The sequence below is a fragment of the Periplaneta americana genome, chromosome 10 (assembly GCF_040183065.1).
Source record: "Periplaneta americana isolate PAMFEO1 chromosome 10, P.americana_PAMFEO1_priV1, whole genome shotgun sequence".
Classification (NCBI taxonomy): domain Eukaryota; kingdom Metazoa; phylum Arthropoda; class Insecta; order Blattodea; family Blattidae; genus Periplaneta; species Periplaneta americana.
The window spans coordinates 153,295,272-153,315,164 of record NC_091126.1 but is presented as its reverse complement, the minus strand read 5'-3'; the positions used below and the strand labels follow the sequence as shown (position 1 = coordinate 153,315,164).

The window sequence follows — 19,893 nt, the reverse complement described above, 5'->3', positions numbered from 1 at the left end:
ATACTTGCGGTTTTATAACGGTAGGAAGCTGACCTGTCATTGGCTGAACAGTTGTAACCTGAGTCGTCATTGGCTGAAAGACCTGACCTTTAATGAGTAGGTGTACTTTAATGACATACGTTAAAGGTCTGCTACCAGGTGTATAATTACTACATTTCGGCATGGTCGAGCATAAACTATATTATAAAATAATATAATACATTATAAACTTATGTATCAAATTCGTTTAATATTTGTATATAATATAATAGGCCTATAGGTATATGGTTTTACTTTTCATAAGAGTTTTGTTTTTCCATTTTCACGGATATCAAATCATTACATATTGTGAATTTTATTAGTAACAGCAATGTAATTTATTCGTCACAACAATAATTCCTTTCTACAATTCGCCTTAAACGCTCTCGTCAACAATTGGATTTTCACTCAACACAGTATTTGTTATAGCACTCCACCGACGACAATGACAATTTACTTGGACTAGTACGAACAACAATGAACTGTTAATCTTAACTAATATTTACAAAGCACTATTTACAAATCAGAACTATCAGTTCTCAGTTCACAGTTCTTCTATCTCAGTCACTCGAGTTCACAGTATCTCGAACCACAGACCTTCAGAGACAGTTCACTGTACTCGAACTCGGGTCCCTCCAACTGCGGTCCACTGCACTCGAACTCAGGCCTTCGGATGCTGACGCAGATGCGGACGCACACTCGAGTCGAACTCCGGCACACAAGTCTGGCTTGCTTGCTCTGGCTTACTCACTGACTGAATAACTGAAAACTCTAAAACTGCTGTCGTTCCTTCGCGACCGTAATTTATAACCACAGCGACGTAGCCTCGAAAATTCGCGAGTCTTCCACTTCGACGGATTTCTGGAATAGTCGGGAAGGTCGTTCCACGCGTCTCTAGAGATGGCACTCCAGAGAAATCCAGAGCCCTCTCCTCTCTACCAGCACCAGATGCGCGCGCAAACTCGTCGCGTTGACGTAATACACCCTCTCTCTTCTCTCCACCGCGCGACGTCACTCAATGTTCCGTGGAGCCTGTGCGATCTGCTTTCTTGCGGGACGCTGGTCGTGAGTTCGAATCTCACGTCGCTGTCACAATATTTTAATTGTTGTTGGGATCAACACCTCAACTCTCATTATAAAGGAACTCTAGAGTATAGATATTACAGTTAATGACGGATTTATTATATTATGGATCCAATTAATTTTGAGTACATAATGTACCTCGATGTATTAATTATGTGTTATATTTCCGCTGTCGACTGCTAGTTGGTGTGATATCAGCGCCAACTCTAGGAAGAAAGCAGAATCTCACGCTCTAGCTGGCTTGAAGGTCATTGAAATCAGTCCGGCTACATCAAAGTTACCGACGCGAAGTGTCCATACTTAGTTACCTATACGCTGAGATAACAGTCTGTTAATCATAAAGAGGTTGATGAAAATGTTCTTTTCTTTAAATCTTCTATTAAAATGGCGTCAATGTACCTTTAAACTTCAAGAGACGTGGTTGAATCTGGCGCGAATCTACTGTATATAATGAATAGAAGTTGTTTGCTGTGAATAACATGTATAAAAGTTTTTATATCGTCGTTGTTCCTGCAATAACTCCTATATGTGCAAAATATGAAATTTTTCAGTAGGAGGAAAAACACATTATTCATAATATGGCAGCCGTACATAGAAGACTATGAATTCTATTCTATTCTACTATTATCCCTTACAGTGATAGAGTAAAAAATCTTGGAATTTAAATGGACAAAAACTTAAGTTGGAATACTCAAATCACACACATGTGAAATAGTTTTTATGAAAATTCACGCACTAAAAAGAATTCGAAATTTCCTTCCGTTGCTTCTCAAGAAGAATTTAGTGCAGTCGCTCTTGATGCCTCATTTTGATTACTGTGACACTCTCTACACTGACCTTAACATGAGACTGACAGACAGACTACAGCGTCTTCATAATGCATGTGTTTCGATTTATTTGCAACGTCCGTAGATCTGATCGTATCACACCTTCACTAAATATGCAGTCCTGTGTCCGTCTCAAAGAGCGAAGAACTATTCACTCTCTCACTTTACTCTTCAATATTCTTCAAACCTCTAACCTTAGCTACTTCGCTTCTCGTTTTCAACATTTTGTCCTAATATCACGAAATAGATACTCGCTCACAACACCATATCACACTCTCCATTCCTGAACACAGAACATCCTTCTACTCTTCATCTTTCACGGTCTCTGCAGCTCATCTCTGGAACACTCTACCACAACATGTTAGAGACTGTCTGACATTGTCTAGTTTCAAAAATAAATTAAAATTGCACTTTTTCAATTCAGATTCCTTTCAGTTATAAGCCCTTTTCTCTGCGATAGTTTTGTAAAAACATAGGCTATATACTTCTTTCCTTCCTTTCCCCTTTTTGTTCTCTTTATCAGCCGATGAATTTATTAGCGTAGCCTTTTTATTGTGAATTTTATTTAATATTCGTATTTCTTTTCTTTTTATTATTATTTTTTATTACATTCCATTTTGTTATATTCTACCTTACGTTTTCCATATTAATCATTTGTACTAAATGAGTTGCTTTTACTATATTCCAATGTATTTTACTTTCTTTTTTCTAGTGTTGTATAATTTTCATGTTGTTTAGTGTCGATTTTATTATGCTGTTATTATTATTATTATTACTTTTTTGTAATAATTATGTTAGTATTCTGTTCTTTAACTTTTTGTTAAATTTTAACTGCTTGTATACTTTGTGACCTGGTAGAGTGTAAGAGAAGGCCCTATGGCCTTAACTCTGCCAGTATAAATAAAGAATTATTATTATTATTATTATTATTATTATTATTATTATTATTATTATTACATTTTCGAAACAAAGAAATATAATTACATATGCGAGATTTTATTATTTGCTGTATCACTATTTGAGTTATTTAATAAAGCAAAAATCTGAAAATCGATAAATGTGTCACATAGGAGTTATTGCAGAAACAACGACGATACGATCACAGTCCAGTATATACAGTCGCGAACCTCAATACGTAGTAAATATGCAAACATTTGATAGTTGCTCACCACTAGGATCGCTAATATCGCCTCATTACAGGCAATGCAAAATAGTACCGTCACAGTCTATTGTTTCTAGCACCCTCAAATCTCAAGCTTCGTGACTGTATATACTAGACTGTGATACGATGTTGAGAATAGTTTGAAAATTTGTTTCGCATCTGTAAGTTGTTCACTGTACACCACTGTCATATCACAGCAAATATGAAATACCGTTTTATTAGGGCCTACAGTTTAAATTGATTTTCCAATTGCCTAGTAACTAGAGATGAGCTTAAACGATATTTTCAAGTATCTGTGACAGCTGTGACTGTGACAATTAAATATCTGTGACTTTTATCGGTGATTTTGTCACACCGATATTTTATATCGATACGTAAGCACAATATGCATGAATTACACCGATATTTTGTCACACCGATAAAAATTAGCAGGAAATATTGAAGAGCAGTGAAATATGAATACGATTTCTCTATACACACCACTCATCAGTGATTTATATGGGAAAATCCAACAAAGAAATTATGTACATGTACCATTAACAAATAAATACTTACCTAACTGAACAGTAACATGTCAAAAGTTAACCTCATGTACCAAGAGGTTATATTATAGATATTGAACCAGTTGATCATTTTTAAATGTAGTTGGGTATGGAGAAATTGAGGTTATATCATTATCCTAATCGTTTTAAAAATTGATCCTTTTTATTGTATATAATATAATGGATAAATTATTTTAAGTCGTGCATTAACATTATAATATTGAGTCATAGAATAAAAATTAATGGAAAACATTGGAAAATAATTATAAAACAAAACAGTTGTTCAGACAGGATTTTACACAAGATTAAGTACTGGTAACCAATGTCGTTATTATTTAAATCGTGTAATAACTACATCATTTATAATAAGATGGAGAGTCCACACCTGTGGAGTAACGGTCAGCGCGTCTGGTTGCGAAACCAGGTGGCCCGGGTTCGAATCCCGGTAGGGGCAAGTTACCTGGTTGAGGTTTCTTCCGGGGTTTTCCCCTCAACCCAATACGAGCAAATGCTGGACCCCGGACTCATTTCACCGGCATTATCACCTTCGTATCATTCAGACGCTAAATAACCTAGATGTTGATACAGCGTCGTAAAATAACCCAATAAAAAATAAGATGGAGAAACTACCGCCAGATTGCTGTTATTGTATCATGCGCACGCGCAAACCTGCGAGGTAGAGGAGCAAATATCAGTCACAGAGTACTGAATACGGAGGAGATTTCGATAGCGATATTTTGTCACAAATATTTCGCGTCATCAGTCACAGGTTTACCTGTGACAAAATATCGGTTTGTGAAATATCGGCCATCTCTAATAGTAACATGTTTCCTTCGTTTTATACAGCACATACGATCGTGAACGGAGGAAGAGTTTGCTGAAAGATGCACCACATAGATTTAGAGTTTTCTTACCTGAAGTTGCACAGCATCTTGCCTCTGCAGTCAGAACGCCCAAAGTTCTCTACATTGTGTACAAACAACGAACTCTTCTACAGCCAAAGGAAGTAATGAAGACGTCGTCGGTCAGTATTTGCACGCAGACGTAACCCGACTCTCGCTAGGCGTGACGAAGTCAGGAGAAACTGAATCCTTTGCGTTCACAGCGTCCCCTGGCCCCTAGTTGCATTGTACAGCCAGCTGCTCCAATGGCGAGGGGTGCAACAAGTTGCTGGAAGGCACACTTCTGCCCGCGTTTACGCTGGGGTTTTTATGCTAATGAGGACGACCCTTTCCAACCTGTCACACTAGTGGACGGGTTCTTGCATACGGGGCAGGAGTTCGAATTCAGAGGTATTTTGGCAGTAGCGGCCGGTGATCGAAATCCTCCGTGAGGCCAGATGCAACTAGTTTAAGTGCCTCCGATAGGAAATGTTTATTTATGATATTAATTATTATTGTTGTTATATTATTAATATCATTATTACTGTATTATTATTATTATTATTACTATTAATGAATAATAATAATTTTACTCACCAAATAAGCTGTTATGCTGCGATTTTCAGTGATTGTTTCAGTGTGATGAAGCAACCCATATTATGTGCTGAAAATCCCCTGTCTTTCTTTTCTTTTTCTTTTTATTTTTTTCCCCTTAACAGCAAGGCCAACAGAGAACTTTATTTTGTACCACCAGTGGCGGCTCGTGATAAAATATTATGTGTGTTCACAATTTTGTGGTTCCAAAATCGAAGACAATTTGAAATCGTACGTTTAGTCTAATATGAAATGTCATGATTCCAATGTTTCACTATCGAAAAAAAAAACCGTATATAAATTCAAAACAACATATAATAATAATAATAATAATAATAATAATAATAATAATAATAATAATGAAACTCAGTCTTTTTATTTCCAATTTTTCTTGGTAAGCCAGTTTACCCAGTTCTTTACTGTTCAAAATTACTTGAACAGAGTTCATTGTTTACGTTTGTTAAAAATGAATACATACCACGGTCTCGTTATTTACAAACGCGTGTGTTCAGTAATATATTTTGATTCACAACACACTGATACACTATAGCCTATACCAGTACTGTAATCCCACTCGCATAGATTACTATAAATACATGTCAGTAAATATTATTCTTAAATATTATACACTGCCATACAGATACTTAAATTCATACCACCACCACAGTCAGCCAGCACGTGTTTGAAAGCCAAACTAGGCTATTATGCCGACACTGAAGTATAGTAATTCACAAACTACACTCTCGTAGCAGCACTGTACACGTAAGTAAACGTTCCTACAGTCAGATGCTGACATCTACAGGCTATTAAATTTCCTCCTCGAGATATAGCACGTGAACGATAGGCATCGATGGACCTGACTTCTGTAGGATAGATACTCATCATGTTCACTTAACGCTTTGTGCTCTTGACGAGTCATAAGCGGCCAGCTAAAGACAATTTTCTCCCGCGCATGCGTGAAATTCCTGTAACCAACTCGAAAAGAGCACGGCTTGTACGTGAACGCATGTTTCCAAGTTTACATAAGAAGTTTATGCAAGATGCAGGAAGTTTAAAATACTCGATTCTGATATTATACATCCCCACTACGTCAATACGTTATCAAATAATAAAACTAATCGTGCATTAATGGAAACAAGGTGTTCACGTGCTCTTGTGCTCTTATTGACGCACCGCCACTATGCACCACATTATCACATAACCATTTATGTTGTCCATACCAGGATACAATAGAAACTTGCATTTTAAGATCATCTGTCAGAAAAATTGTCAGCGATGTCGTAGGTATCTCGATAGACTCTCTCTTTATCTAAAACTTCCTTTTTTTCCAATATTATTTCTTCTCGAAAAAGGACACTCTAACAATGAATTAACTGCACCAGCATTATCTCTCGCAATTGTTTCTGTTTATATTTTCCCGAAATATATAATAACATTGGCCCATATTTACTACTGTACTACGAAGTACAACAGTACAACACCCTCGCTTAAGTCATAAACTAAGACATAAGGGGAGAGAATAGTGTGAGTCTCTGCCTGCCAAAGAGCTGGAATTTTTGTTATTTATGGCCTATGTAGGAAGACAAGTCACCACTACTATTCCCACCCCACTCTACCCTTGAGGCCGGGCCATGGATGGGAGGGGTGAAACCTGACCTGGCCACGAGGCCAGACGAATTGTGCCTCAGCTACAACGTTTTAAGCGCAAGCTCAAAGCCCGCGAAAATACAGGAAATGCAGAAACCAGACCCGGCACGAGCGATCCTGGCCTCAGGAACAAATTTTACTGCAAACAGATCTATATACATCACAAGCCAGACTCGGCACGAGCAATCCTGGGCTCAGGAGCAAATTTTACTGCAAAACAGGTCTATATACATCACAAAATGCTTCTACAGCGATACATGCTTCATTGAAATAACTAATACATTATATAAAAACACAAAATTTGATTTCAGTTAAGCCTAGTGACTGAGGCCGGCCTCACTTGCCTCAGTCAATCAGCCGCCACTGGATTTTGGTCCTAACTCCTAACCCACTGACGCTACTGATCGCGAGCGTTATATAAACTGCGACTTTACACATGCGACTACGGGCTGCAAGAATTCTTATCAGAAGCAAAATGGAGGTTGAAGAAATAACGACCCTACTATTCCATCGTGTACATCATCACAAAAGACAAAATCGACGATATTGCATACATTCCATTTTCTTGGAACGTTACAGAGAAATTACATTCCATACACACTACTATTATTTAAGCAAACAAGACGATAAATTTTTCATCTACAGGAAAATGAGTGTGAAATTTTTCGACCAACTTTCACAACTTACCATTTTTTTAGTTGGTTATTTAACGACGCTGTATCAACTACGACGTTATTTGGCGTGGATGAGATTGGTGATAACGAGATGATATTTGGCGAGATGAGGCCGAGGATTCGACATAGATTACGTGGCATTCACCTTACGGTTGGGGAAAACCTCGGAAAAAACCAACAAGGTAATCAGCCCGCTTCACAGCGGTGGACATGAAAAATCTTAAGGGAGGAATTACGAGAAGGAACGGCTTATGTGATAACTGTCACCCCCTGAAATACGTATGTAATTTTAAATGGTCGGTGAATGAGCAAATAATTTTCCAATATCCCTGCACTGCCCTGAGCTTTCAGTCTCTCCTGCAAGTGGTAACGTTAACATAACATCTGTATTTCCCCTCCCATTTAAACTGCAGTTGATGATGCGAAAGTTTATAAGTCTACTAACACGCTAATGGAGCAATTATGGAACGCATAGGCGCTGACTTTGGTGGGGCAAAACAATTTCTACCCCCACAACTTATAAAAGCATGGGCGTCGCACCCCAATAAAAGTAATAGTGAAGTTTCGACACTTCAAATAATTTTAAAAGAGATTCCTCATTTTAAAAAAAATTATCAATTTGTTTGAAAAATGGACTAGGACACATGTCAAAAATGTCTATTACAAATCCAAAAAAGTGGTCAGCTGTAGCACTGAACATGGTGACAACTCTCGCTGCTCCTTTCTTTCCTCCTGCATTTGTGATCGGTGAATCCACCCTTCCCCCACAAATGAAGGAATAGTGGAGTCACTATCAATTATTGCGATTTAACTGTAATGATAAATTACCATTGCAGATACAATCTTTACCTTATGCAAAATTTAAAGTGAAAGTTAAACAGATTTTAACTGATCAAACATTTTATTCAGTAAAAGAATTCTTAAATCACAAGTTATGATATATGCAATACTACTTGATTATATTATTTATTTTAAATGTATTTTAACTTTTAGTGTTTTTAATTTTATTGTGTTTTTTATTTATTATATAATTAACGTGTACATCTATGTATATGGCCATGTATAGAATAAATAATCAATCAATCAATCAATCAATCATGAATATTACCAAGCGGAAATAATAGAAATTAACAGTTCTATTAAACAGTTTATGTTCGACCATGCCGAAATGTAGTAATTATATACCTGGTAGCAGTCCTTTAATGCATGTCATTAAAGTACACCTACTCATTAAAGTACACGTGTTTTCAGCCAATGACAACTCAGCTTACAGGTGTTCAGCCAATAACAAGTCAGCTTTGTACAGTTATAAAACCGCAAGTATCGATTATTCTCGGATATGCAATCGAAAGAGAATTAGCGAAGGAGGCTGGAAATCAAATGCTGTCGAAGAAGGTTATATTCTGTTACTATAATAATTAGCGTCAATAGTAAATAATATTCAAATAAATTTAATTTGTCATCTCGTTTTTCAATGTCGAATTCAATAATCAAGGTTATACCAAGTTTAACGGGATTACACAAGGTCAATGAAATTATTGTTAGTCGGAAAAAATCAATACTTTCGCGTCTGCGCACATCTCACAATTCACGACCTAGAACAAGGTCACTTCCGATCTTGTCAGATACAAATAAAATGTATACATCTGAATAATTAAATAAGTTAGAAATATGGTCGAGCATAAAAAGTCGTATGAAACTCGCCTATAATGGTAATTAAGAAGCTCGTATGAAAATTATGAAACTCGCTTGCGCTCGTTTCATAAACATCCATACTCGCTTTTTAATTACTATCATTATAGGCTCGTTGCATAATGTACTATTATTCGACTGTATTTTTGCCTGGTATCAGTTAACTAATTATTAATAATGTTCCAACATTTTTAATAAACATTTCCATTTTTTTTCGAAATTTAAAAGTATAGCATGTAAACATTCAGTTGTAGAGATCGTTTCTTGCGATGTGCCTCTTAAATGATCAGTAATTGCGATGTAAATATGATAATTAATAGAAATGTTATGTTTTATTTAACGGCGCTCGCAACTGCAGAGGTTATATCAGCGTCGCCGGATGTGCCGGAATTTTGTCCCGCAGGAGTTCTTTTACATGCCAGTAAATCTACTGACATAAGCCTGTCGCATTTAAGCACACTTAAATGCCATCGACCTGGCCCGGGATCGAACCCGCAACCTTGGGCATAGAAGGCCAGCGCTACACCAACTTGCCAACCAGGTCAACTAATTAATAGATATTATTATTATTATTATTATTATTATTATTATTATTATTATTATTATTATAGAAAACTATTCAAATAAAACTGAAATAAACGAGAGCGAGATAAATTGGGTTGTAGTATTATCAGTAAAACTAAGAGCTCATATTCATCATCGCTGCAAGGGTCGACAAAGGGTGAAAAGGAAAAGGTAGCGTACAAGTTCTATAGTTTAAGTAGTTTTCAATCATCTTGGGTTAAGGGGTTAGGTACAGCTTACAGCAGTAAAATTTTGGAAATATTCAACATTTTTTTCCTCCATTACTGTATCTTGTGCAATTATGAAAATTAGTGTGTGTAAAACACTGTCCTTCTGTTATATGAAAAAAAAAATATATATATATACATATATTTACGATTTAAAAAATATTTACATTTTTTTTTTCAAAATTCAGTTCACTGTGCAGTGATGAAGCGTTTCCCACACAACTCGAAAACTATGCAACATTCTGTGACGAAATTTTTTGTGTGTATTTATGCATGTCATATCTACAATATGATGCAAGATCACTCCTCTACCTTTGATAGATTGATAAAAAGTAAATTCATTTTAAAAAATGGTCAAATATCAGTATTTTCTTCTAACACAAAATAAAAAAAGATATATCATTTATTAAGTAATGTAGTTGAAAGAGCATGGTATTGTAAACATGAGTTTCAAAAATAAAATAAAAGAGAGAGAACATCAAAAAGTCAACAAGTTTATGAGTTATGAGGGAAAAGCTTCGTCACTGCACAGTGAACTACTACCATTATGAATTTTGAAAAGAAATATATAAATAATATTTTTTTTAAATCGTAAAAATATTTTTTTCATATAGCAGAAAGACAATGTTTTACACGTACCAATTTTCATTATTTTACAAGATACAGTAATGGAGGAAAAAAATTGAATGTTTCCAAAAATTTTACTGCTGTAAGCTGTACCTAACCCCTTGAGCAATTTCCATGAGTATTATATGAAAAAAGTGAGGCGATGTTTCCTGTAAAATATATTATATGGACTTTTTTTTAGGAACAGCAATTGACGCGTTCCCTGGAATGACAACTTAACTTACGTTACATCGTTTTAAGTTTCCAGCACATATTGAATAGGGCTACCTAATAACAAATCTCTCTCGTAATAAATAGGCCTCGAAAGTTGATTAAATATCATATTTTTTCTGAAACATCACAGACTATGCAGGATGCAATAGAAACTCGTTTCACTTCAGTATGAACTAATACAGCCTACTTTTATTTTGTATTTGTTTGCATTTTTCTGTTTTTTATTGTCGATTCATCAGTTTTTAGAAAGTGTTCCATTTTTTCCTTTTCTGCTTATGAACGGTCATTTTTTACCATGTAGTAGTAGTCTATATTCGAAAATCTACTGCAGATTGCGTCTTAAAAGAATTTTCCTTATTGTTTCATCAGCCTTAACCGCAGGTCACATGTGTTACGTACTTCCATTCAATGCAACAGAGCAAATATAGCAGCCGCAGTGCCCGCAGTCAGCATATTGTATCTCACAAGTGAAGACATAAAAATGCCGAAAGTAAAACAAAGTTTTTTTTTTGCGACAGTTGGTAACCGAGTTCGGTAACAATGTATTTTCCACAGATGGAAGTATACTATTATTTTGTTTGTATTTTATTTATAAGTGCAGTGGACTATGAACGCATACAATGATTACCGTATGTCAAAATATGCACTAACACTTTTGACAATATCTACCGCAATATTTATGATAGCCATACATAAATTTTATCACTGAATCTCGAAAGAAAGCTGAATTGAATGATATACAGTTCACTTAACTTAGATTAATTCGTCTGTCCTAAATCATTTGTTTAATTGTTGCAATAAGTCAAAATTACACAAACATTAAGATTATATAGGTACAAATTCCTGATAAACTAGTGATCTCACTAGTCCTAAATTTTTACCAGATCTTTTATATACATACAGCTATAAGAGACTGAATTTTTACTTAATTTGAAAAAGATTTTTTGGCTTTGTGATATTTTAAAACATTAGAGTGTGGAAAAAATAATTGTCACATATGTATAAAATTATGAAACTAACTTAATTTTTAAGTTATAAAAATAAAAATTGAGTTTCACCACCACAAGGCAATATGTAAGATCTGATGAATGTTTGAGACCAATGCCAACAATAGTTTACCAAAAAAATGTAGGCCTATGTGATATTGTGTTTAAATATATTTTTCATTTGTTGCAAAAATTAAACAAACTGTAAAGGACAAAGTAATAATATAAATTAAGTGAACTATAAGCCATTGAATTCAGCATTCTTTCAAGATTCAGTGGTAAAATTTATGTGCGGCTATCATAAATACTGTGGTAGATATTGTCAAAAGTGTTACTGCATGTTTTACCACAATTTTTGTATGCGTTCGTAACCTTCCGTCCTTAAAAATCATGGTCTTGCCTTATTTTAATGTCATATTTTCAGAAATGTAAGGTCATTTTTCTGTGATTTTTAGGTCATCAATAGGGCTAGGATTTTGATGAAATTGCATCTTTTTTCTATTAAGCCAGAAACATAGCTGCTTTAGTATTTATGTTATGTGATAAACTGAGTGTTTTAAGACATTTGTTAGGGCACTTTTTTGCATTTTATGCCTGTTTCAGCTCATAAGAGCATTTTTTGTTTTATTCGGTCATTTTTGAGGCATTTTCATTTAATTTTGGCCATAAATCCCCATTATTAATATAACATAATGTTCATTTCCTTTGATATTATCTCTACATATTTTGTCCATTAATACCCATTATTTTGTATAATATTTTAATCGTTTTTCTACACAAATATTGCCATTTTAACGTAGTACACCCCATGTAATGGATCAGTCCAACCACTCCTTCAATATAGACTCCTCTATACCTGCTAGTTCCGGATAAAAGCGGCCTTGTGGTGGACTACATGGAAACTACATCAGGTAAAATAATTAATTAAAGTGTACTACTTAGAAAAATTGTGTAAAATTAAATAAACTTAAGTGTTAGTACTACAATTTAATTTAATTACTAGTCTAAATATTAAGTAGTACAAAACCTCTTTTCCTACTAAGCCAATTATGCAAGATAAATTTTTAGGTCATTTTTAAGGTCATTTTTGAAAGATTTGTAGGTCATAAATGCATTGTTTTTAGGACATTTCTTCATGATTTATAGGTCATCAAAATCGTAGCCCTAGTCATCAACTTCCGAACCCTAGTGAAACAGTAATATATCTCTTCAGCAAACAGCGCTCTCCTAAAACAATTGAATGTCGTTCTGCGCAATGCTGTTATACCAGATTTAAAATGTTTGATGCTACCGTATTTAAAATTCAAGATTTTGTAGTTACGTTCTTGTTCCAGAGAACGCCTCGTAGTTTTCTCGGTATTTTGTGAAGAGTTCTGTCCCCCAATATTTCAAAGCAGTCAACGCCTATGATAGTAAGCCTAGAGTGGAGCAATGGTTGAATGAATATTGCAGAGAAATCTGGAGAAGTGACACATGTATGGGATCTGACGGGAATGGAACCCAGAATACTTTTTTGAGACGAGAAATAGGAATCAACCAATTGCATTGCTCCACGGATCGTTACATTGAGCAAGGACTTAGTATTCATCGGGCTTCTCCAGGGTTATCTTTATCTAGAGACCTCTTTTTGAGCGAGTCTTCTCGAGTTAGTGGTTGTAGACAGCTGCGAAGTAATATTGAATTTGATTTCTCCCGTCTCAAGCTACCAATAGACAGAGGTGCGTAACAGCCGAGATGGGAGGGTCTAAGAGTTCTTTCTTCCCTCCTCAACTCGGGCATCTAATCCCGTTGAACTTGAGAGGCACATGGGAAGCACAGACATTCTTTAATTTCCCAGTGCACCTGGTTCAGTGACAAACGCGTGTATGGATTCTTAAAGCGTGGCAGTTGCAGACAGTGCCGCCAGACTTACACTAGATGACGTTCAAAAGGGCATTAATCTATATTAGATCACGAGCTTGTCGAAAATTCTAGAATGAATGTATGCGTTCCTGGAATAATATTACATCGTTTTTCCGTTTCCAGCATATATCTATTGAATCCTTAATAAGTAGGGCTCGAAAGTTGATGACCTAAAAATCACAGAAAGATGACCTATAAAATAACCATACATTTCTGAATATATATTAACCCAGATAAGCCCAAAAATTTTTTTGTGATAAAAATACAGTAGCACATTAGTTACTCTCAAAAATCGGTTAAATGATGTTGAAATAAACTGAAACAAGGAACGTATATTTTCTAAAGCTAACAAATACTACCAACATTATCGCACAACTTATAAAATGTCCCTAACACCAACAATGACATAATATCCGAAGGCACTGCAACTGTCCTTAAAATAGGACGGTGGGAAAATCTGGCTTAACATTAAATTTGACCTAGATTTTTATAATAATAATAATAATAATAATAATAATAATAATAATAATAATAATAATAATAATATAATAATAACGGACCGGATTTTTATGTAATATCAAGGTGTGAAATATGTACATATTTATGTAAGGAAAATAAACTGATTATGTACCAAAATATGTGAAATCATGAAAATATTTAATATCAATATCTGGCAGGTATAGGATAGGTAAGACTCTCCAGTTGTGATTTTATAGAGCACCCGATTTTCTTTACAGCACACTTGACACATTACAATTTTTCCATCTGTTGTGAAAGCTTCGTCCATCGCAATCCATGATTTTATTTTTGTCGTTAGAATTGAAGGTACAGGGGCCATTTTAGTTAGTTAAGAGCAGTAGAAAAACTCACTTGCACCTTATACTGTAAGTACTAAAACTAGAGAACTGAGTGAAATCAATGACAGTTTGTTCCTTTACTCCAGATTCTTTTCAAAAGTCGGCTACTTTATTGCGGCTCATGTCAGACTTGACATGGGTTTTCCCTGGAAGGATTAGGAAGAGGGTGGGTAAGGTTGCAAATTTCATGGGAATGGCTTGTTAAGACGTGTGCAGAACAATTGCAGTTCGAGACAAATCATGTCGTCCTCGTCCCACTCCACCGCATGAAGGCAACGCTACTTTCTGAGTGATTTTACAATACAAGGTAGTTGTAGAGAAAGGTTGCCTTTTGTTCCCTCATATTATAGTGGGTGGTATGGGGAACTAAGAATGTTATGTTTCGTCCCGAAATACATCCTTTCTTGGGTAGGTAAATTTGAAATTGTAAACTTCCACATCAGAAGTTCTTTCCCCCCCCCATTTATAGAAGTAAAAATGAATAAATCCCCTAAATATGTAAATTTATGTAATACCAAGCCATAATATGTAATGTGGGGTAAATATGTAAAAATATGTAGTATCAAATTTTAATATATTAACGGTAATTACAAGTTTCGAAAAATTTCTTGTATATATACGGTTAGGTTGAAAGGACTATAATATGCAATCACATAAAAATCCGGTCCCTAGTAATAATAATAATAATAATAATAATAATAATAATAATAATAATAAAACCTGAAGCAAGTAATGAGATAGGATTGGAAGTAAATTCTGAAAAAGCTAACAAGCAAACATTCTGATGAAGACAGATAAAATAAGTTATTTCTTTTTCTTTCACCATATTAATGATGTCAAAAGCAATGCTTATCACTTAACTTGGCAAAGCTTCATTTCTCACACTAGTTTATTAAACCTTGTCGGACCGTAAAGAAAACAACTATCGCAATGTCCATATTTCTATATGTTGTACAATATTAGGTTTTGAAGTAAATCCCGAAAAGACAAAGTATATGATTGTCTCGTTACGAGAATACTCTACGAAATGGAAATACAACATTTATCCTTTGAAGAGATGGAAAAATTCAAATACCTGGGAGCAACAGTAATAAAAATATAAATGATACTTGGTAGGAAATTAAACACAGAATAAATATGGGAAATGCCTGTTATTATTCGGTTGAGAAGCTTTTATCATCTAGTCTGTTGTCAAAAAATCTGGAAGTTAGAATTTATAAAACAGTTATATTACCGGTTGTTCTTCATGGTTGTGAAACTTGGACTCTCACTTTGAGAGAGGAACATAGGTTAAGGGTGTTTGAGAATAAGGTTATTAGGAAAATATTTGGGGCTAAGAGGGATGAAGTTACAGGAGAATGGAGAAAGTTACACAACACAGAACTGCACGCATTGTATTCTTCACCTGACGTAATTAGGAATATTAAATCCAGACGTTTGAGATGGGCAGGGCATGTAGAACATATGGGCGAATCCAGAAATGCATATAGAGTGTTAGTTGGGAGGCCGGAGGGGAAAAAGACCTTTAGGGAGGCCGAGACGTAGATGGGAAGATAATATTTAAATGGATTTGAGGGAGGTGGGATATCATGATAGAGACTGGATTAATTTTGCTCAGCATAGGGACCAATGACAGGCTTATGTGAGGGCGGCAATGAACCTCCGGGTTCCTTAAAAGCCAATAAGTGTGTATGTAAGTAAGTAAGTTGCACAATATTATATTATTGTGAAATTTTAATTTTCCTATCAATTTTTTCCTATTGTTCTATTAAAATTATAGCATTTAGCCTATTAACCTGTTTTATACTATAGGATACATTACCCATTAAAGGGTTACACAAATTTTGGCCACTCGACAGCATTTACGAGGGGCTGTAAAATAATAATTTCGCTAGGAGACGTTAAAATAAATAAAAACAATTTATTGGAAAAAATTTTTTGAAACAGACACAGCAGTAATTGTTGATCTATTTTTCAACATATTCCCCAACGGAACTGAGACATTGTCGTGTCACGGGATCGACAGAGAGGTGCAGACGGCTATCAAATGCTGGTTCCGATCCCAGGCAGCTGACTTCTACGACACAATGATACAAAAATTGATCCCATGGTATGACAAAAGTCTCAGTTCTAGTGGGGGATATGTTGACAAATACCGCAAGAATTACTAAATATGTTTCAATAAGTCTTTCCATGCAATTATGTATTTTTCTGTAAACGGCCCCAGGGAAAATCGCTTACTGGACGGCCTCGTAATTGCGGTCGAGTGCCAAAAATTTGTATAACCACTTATTTTGACATTATCAACATGGTGAAAAAAAAACTTTTTTATCTGCCCCCATCACAATGTTTGCTTGTAAACTAAGTATATGATTGTCTCTCGTGAACAGAACATAGTATGAAATGGAAATATAAAAACTAGAAAATTATCCTTTCAGAAGGTGGAGAAATTCAAATTCCTTAGAGGAACAGTAGCAAATATGAATGACACTCGAGAGGAAATTAAACGCAGAATAAATATGGGAAATGCGTGTTATTATTCAGTTGAGAAGCTTTTGTCATCCAGTCTGCTTTCAAAAAAACTGAAATTTAGAATTTATAAAAGCTATATTACCGGTTGCTCTGTATGGTTTTGAAACTTGGACTCTCATTTTTAGAGAGGAACAGAGGTTAAGGATGTTCGAGAATAAGGTGCTTGTAAAAATATTAGGGGCTAAGAGGGATGAAGTTACAGGAGAATGGATAAAATTGCGCAACGCAGAACTGCACGCATTGCAATCTTCACCTAACATAATGAGGACTAGGAGTTTGAGTTGGGCAGGGCATGTAGCACGTATGGGTGAATCGAGAAATTCATATAAAGTGTTAGTTGGGAGACCTGAGGGGAAAAATATCTTTGGGAAGGCGAGACGTAAATGAGAAGACAAGATGAAAACGGATTTGAGGAAGATGGGATATGATGGTAGGGACTGGATTAATCTTGCTCAGGATAGAGACCAATGGCGGGATTATGTGAGGGTGACAATGAACCTCCAGGTTCTCTAAAAGCCATTTTGTAAGTAATAATTTTTATGCTCGACCATGCCGAAATCTAGTAATTATACACCTCGTAGCAGCCCTTTAATGGACCTCATTAAAGTACACCTATTCATTAAAGTTCAGGTGTTCCACCAATTATAAAACACCATTGTAGCAATATGAAACAGCAAGCATCGATTATTCTCGGATATGCAATTGAAAGACAACTAGCGAAACGTCACGGAGGCTGGAAATGCAATACTGTCGCAGAAGGTTATGTTTTGTTACTATAATAATTAGCGTTAATTGTAAATAATATTCAAATAAATTCAATTTGTCATCTCGTTTTTCAATTCTAAATCAATTTCCAGGTTATATCAAGATTAATGTTCATTTTACTCTCTAGATTATATCAAGGTCAATGACATTTGTTCCTCGGAAAAAATCAATACTTTCGCGTCTGCGCACATCTCACAATTTACGAGACATTGCACAAGGTCAGTTCCGCTCCCCAGTCAGATAAGAATAACATGAATACTTATGAATAATTTCAAGTTAGAAATATGGTCGAGCATAAAATGTCGTATGAAACTTACCTGTAATGGTAATTAAGACGCTCGTATGAAAATTATGAAACTCGCTTGCGCTCGTTTCATAAACATACGTGCGTCTTAATTACTACCATTATAGGCTCGTTGCATAATGTAATATATTATACGCGATGTGTAAAACTTTAAGCATTTTTTATTTGTTCTGCAAGCCTGGAATATAGGTGGAATAGTGATAACGGCGAAAGGAACGGGAGATCCCCGAGCGACCCCCTTTTTATCAATTAATGATTCCAGTGAAAGGCGAAGGAATGTTTAACTGACAGAAAGGTAACAAAAATGTCCACCGCAACTTCCACTTCGTTTCACTTGTATTGTTCGGAGCTGGAGAGATGGCGACTAGGAATTCCTCCACTGTCTCTTACAAAATATATTACCTTTTCTGAAAACATTAATCTCTATTCAACTTACCTTTGTGCAGATATCAGCAAGCCCATTCTAGTAAGCATTCCTACAGGACGCAACTAACGCAATCACAGAACACATACTACGAGTGAAACAGCACATACCGTTGAGAAGACTGGGAGAAACTGAGTCAACAAGTTTGAAATGAACATCACAGCTGTGTGAGGAACCAGCCAATCATTGTGACTAGCTGAATCTTCGTTGCCCCTTCTCCTGTGATAGTCTGAATTAGCTACCCTCCAGCTCCTATCCTTAACACATGGTCTCTGACTTGAAAAGCCATTCGGCTAAAACATTCATCCGATAAAAGTTTGGTAAGTTATACTATCACTTTACGTGGAGAAAATTTTAGATAGGCTAGTTGTTTTTAAAAGAATATTTATTTATCGAAACATTTATTTATTGCTTTATTTATTTATTGATTGCTTTATTTATTTATTTGCTTTATTTATTTATTTATTTATTGCTTTATTTATTTATTTATTGCTTTATTTATTTATTTATTTATTTATTTATTTATTTATTTATTTATTTATTTATTTATTTGATTTATTTATTTATTTATAAAGAATATGATCTTAAGATATCTACTAAAAATACTCAAGTGATGGGTTTTAAGGGAACAACGCCATTAAGAACAAAAATAATTATTAATAATGAAATCATAGAGCAAGTGAACTGTTTTAATTACCTAGGCTGCATGATATCATATGAACAAATTAACGACATAGATAGGAAGCTCTCTAAATTCCAGCAGTTAATTGGCACGATAAAAAGAACACTAAAGAAGAAAGTTAGGGCCGACACAATTTTAAAATTTTACAAAACAATGGCGATTCGAACATTAACCTATGGATCCGAACAACTCAACAAATGAAGAGAATAGAAGCAGCTGAAATGAGACTGCTAAGGCCAAGAGCAGGATATAGCTTATTGGACCACAAGCGGAATGAAGACATAAGACAGGAACTAAATATGCCAAATATTATAGAAACCATCACAGAATATAGGAATAAATGGCATGAACATATATGTAGGATGGAACCAACCAGCATTCCATACCGACTACACCATTATAAACCGCAAGGGAGAAGACAAATCGGACGCCCTAGAAAACGCTGGAAAGACCAATTTTAATAGTGCTATGGAGACGAAACGGGCCAATGGGCCCAAATCGTGTTATTGATGATTATTTATTTATTTATTTATTTATTTATTTATTTATTTATTTATTTATTTATTTATTTATTTATTTATTTATTTATTTATTTATTTATGTATTTATTTACTTCATTGTTATTTTGGTGCCAAGAACGGTAGGTCACTTCATTCATCAGAGATTACCCAGAGTGCATCCCAGGCGGTG

General features: G+C 35.1%; 1 protein-coding gene across 10 annotated transcripts in view; it reads right to left on the bottom strand.

Annotated features, from left to right (window-relative positions):
• Tre1 (Trapped in endoderm 1) overlaps positions 1 to 19,893 on the bottom strand; it is a 257,148-nt gene that overhangs the window by 155,957 nt on the left and 81,298 nt on the right. The window contains exon 1 of one of the 10 annotated variants that reach the window (XM_069838301.1): positions 4,547 to 4,681. The exons of the other annotated variants lie outside the window; for them this stretch is intronic. The gene's annotated coding sequence lies outside the window, so the exon portion shown is untranslated. Of the gene's footprint in view, positions 1 to 4,546; positions 4,682 to 19,893 lie in introns of those variants that run through there. 10 annotated transcript variants of the gene reach the window in all.